Source organism: Gossypium hirsutum, chromosome A11, assembly GCF_007990345.1.
Source record: "Gossypium hirsutum isolate 1008001.06 chromosome A11, Gossypium_hirsutum_v2.1, whole genome shotgun sequence".
Lineage (NCBI taxonomy): Eukaryota > Viridiplantae > Streptophyta > Magnoliopsida > Malvales > Malvaceae > Gossypium > Gossypium hirsutum.
The window spans coordinates 114386588-114390150 of NC_053434.1; the positions used below are offsets into that span (position 1 = coordinate 114386588).

General features: G+C 30.0%; 1 pseudogene; it reads left to right on the forward strand.

Annotated features, from left to right (window-relative positions):
• The first annotated feature begins 836 nt into the window (after positions 1 to 836).
• LOC107962184 (GDP-Man:Man(3)GlcNAc(2)-PP-Dol alpha-1,2-mannosyltransferase-like) lies at positions 837 to 2117 on the forward strand (annotated as a pseudogene).
• The last annotated feature ends 1446 nt before the right edge of the window (positions 2118 to 3563 follow it).

Sequence of the window (3563 nt, forward strand, 5' to 3'; positions counted from 1 at the left end):
ATGATGTAAAAAAAAATTTAATTGAATAATCATGATAAAGTTGAGATATTATGAGCAGTATATGTATATATTGGGCTGATAATAGGATGTGAGTTATGAAATCTGTTCTATCGAAATAATTTCTGTTAGAAGAAAATCCGACATCCCCACCCTTAAGAAATTGTGCAGTGCGGTGCTTCTCTACTGTTAAATACAATAAAAATGCATTTCTCCATCCCCGGTCTTTTCCTTCTCAATAAACCCCAGCTCTAAGGAAAACTTTGGTCTTACCTATCTGCCATGCAAGTTGTGTTAAACAAAGAGTAGTAAACAAATTACAAACCCACTGATAATGAACACTGATTGTTGTGTATGAATGATCACGCAAATCTTTAATCATGAAGCATAAAAAATATGTTCTAATAACATACTGGCAAAGGTTGTCCAATGCAGGACTTTCATTTGATTTTACGATAAAGCTGAGAGTAGATGATGTTCTAATATCTGATCTATGATTTGAATGTTGTTTCATTCTTTCAGCTATTCGAGCAAGTATGTTCTCAATTTGATGGCTTACTATCTTTAAATGCTTCTGACAGTATCATCACTGATTAATCAATTTCGCAAGATAACAATTGTATTTTTTCTGATTTCTTACCTGAAAACTTCAGTAGACCTTTCTCTCTAGGCTTGGATATTTTTGTTTTGTTTGGGTTAAGGGTGTAAACCATGATGGATGATATGACCTGTATATTTCCTGTGTATGTGGAGATTATGTCTCTCAGACTAATGCCAGATATGCATTTTTGTTAAACTATCTCTTGGGAAAAAATGATTTGTGGGTCCAATGCAGATAGAAGGGAATAATGCGAATGCCAATGATGCAATCATGCTCGACAAGGATGGTTATGTATCTGAAACAAATGCCACAAACATTGTAAGACTAGGATTTCCCCCTAATAGCTTAGATCTATATATGAATTAGGGGTTTGGGGAACATTAAGACTGAGTATTATTCTTGGATTTGTTCATACATTTTTGTCTCACAATTTATGCCAACAAGTATATACAACAAGTCTATTTAACAAGTCCTTCCAAACACATTTTGTAATGGTGGGATCTTGTGCACATCTTGTAATGGTCAACTCTTCATGGACTCAGTCTCACATCGAGAAGCTTTGGGGTATTCCTAACTGCATTAAGCGAGTTTATCCACCTTGTGATACTTCAGGACTTTAGGTTCTGTTTCTTGTTATTCATCACCAATCATAGTGCATTTTATATTTTTTAGTGTCATTCATCTGTGATTTCTTACCAGTTTACATCTGAAACAGGCACTTCCTTTGGAAAGGTCGGTGGAAACTCCAAAAATCATATCTGTTGCACAATTTCGTCCCGAGAAGGTGCACATACTTACATAGACCTTCAAGCTAAATTTTTAATGGTTCCGGTGTTTCAGTTTTGGAACCTTGATTAGTTCTAGAAACTCTTTACAGTTTGATTTTTTTAACTCAGGAGCTGCAGGAGTACATGGCTGCAGGAGTACATGGCTGTGATTTCTTACCAGTTTACAGTTTGCATTAGTGTTGTAGAGTACATGGCTGCAGGAGCCATACCTATAGGTGAGCTAGCATGGCAACTGATATTATAATTTCTGATTCGAGCTACTTTTGTTTTCCATTTTAAAAATGTTTTTAAAATGATATTCATTTTGCTCGACTCCCCTCAGCTCATAATTCTGCTGGCCCAAAAATGGACATTGTTTTAGATGAAGATGGACGCAAACAGGATTTCTTGCTCAAAATGTAGAAGAATATGCAGATGCAGTCCTGAAAATCGTGAAGATGCCCGAGTCTGAAAGACTCAAGATAGCTACAGCAGCAAGGAGAAGAGCTAGCAGATTTTCGGAGCAAAGATTTTACGATGATCTCAAAGCCGCAATCCGACCAATTATATGCGGTTCTTCCTAGTTATAGGATTGCATTAGAAGATCACAGTGACATAGAAAACAATAGTTATACTTGTTCTTGTTTATTGGGGTTCTTCACCCTTTCGATCTAGTCATTAGAAAAAGCTTAGTTTAGATTTGTCAACAAAATAGATATACTTAATACACTAAACCAAATCCTCATTCTTTATTTTATTTGTTTTAAACTTAGGTTACCTTAATTAAACTAATTTTATATGTAATAATTAAATTATATGTAATAATTATTATTTTAAATTATACAAATTCATAAAATATAATTTATTAGTTATAATTATTTTAAATTTTATTAAATCATATATTTTAATTAAAATATATTTAATATTAATTATTTCAAATTTTCTTTTATAGTATCATATATTATGATTTGAGTAAATTCATATAAGAATATTAATTATTAAGAATTTTATTAAATTATATATTTTAATTATAATATATTTAATAATTATTATTTTAATTTATATTTTACAGTATCATATATTATGATTTGAGTAAATTCATATAAGAATATTAATTATTAAGAATTTTATTAAATTATATATTTTAATTAAAATATATTTAATAATAATTATGTTTAAATATGATTAAATTATTTATTATTGATATTAATAATCTTATTAAAATTTAAATAAAATAATTTACCAAAACAAATTTCTGCTAATTATTAAGAATTTTATTAAATTATATATTTTAATTAAATATATTAAATAATAATTATGTTTAAATATGATTAAATTATTTATTTTTGATAATAAATAATCTTATTAAAATTTAAATAACAATAACAATAATCATTTACCAAAACAAATTTATGCTAAGGGTATTCTGGTCATTTTAGTTTTCTCCATTATGCTATTACACCTCTATTACATTCAACCAAACACAGTTTTACTATTACGCCTCTATTCCATTACATTCAACCAAACAGTTGATTTGCTATTACACATCTATTCCATTACACCTCTAATCCAATACACCTCTAATCCAATACAGCGAACCAAACGTGCCTTTAGTTTCTTTGTAACTTCTTATCAAAGTTAGTAGGATTTCTATAGGATTTGTTGTTGATGTAATAGCTGATAAGCCATCTTCCTTTTGTGTGTAATTCAAGTTTAGTAGTCATGTATTAGTGGGACCAGTTATGACATTAGGTAACTGTTCAATACTATGTAACTGTTGAAGTTGGCTTCCATGCTACACATGCAGACAAGGAGCAGCACATGCACACTCGAGACCAACATGCAGCAGTCGAAGCTCAATGTTGCTGTCCATTTCTTCTTCTTTTTTTGTTACTTTAAATGATATTTTGTAACTTAGTTGAATTAGAACTAAGTTGTTAATGTACTTGATGTATTTTGTTGACATTTGAGTTAATAAATCAGCTTTACTAAGTGTGCAAGTTTTGTCTTTCAAGTTTCTATGTAATTAGTGGAGTTAGGTAATGTTTAGGTAATGTAAGCCTTACTTTGATCAGCAAAGTGTCTGATATTTGTATTGGTATTATGCCATTATTCATGGTTGAATGAAATTCATCAGATTTTCCTTCCAAATACTCTCCATTTTATCTTTTCTTTTGTTCTTAATTTTAGTCTTGAAT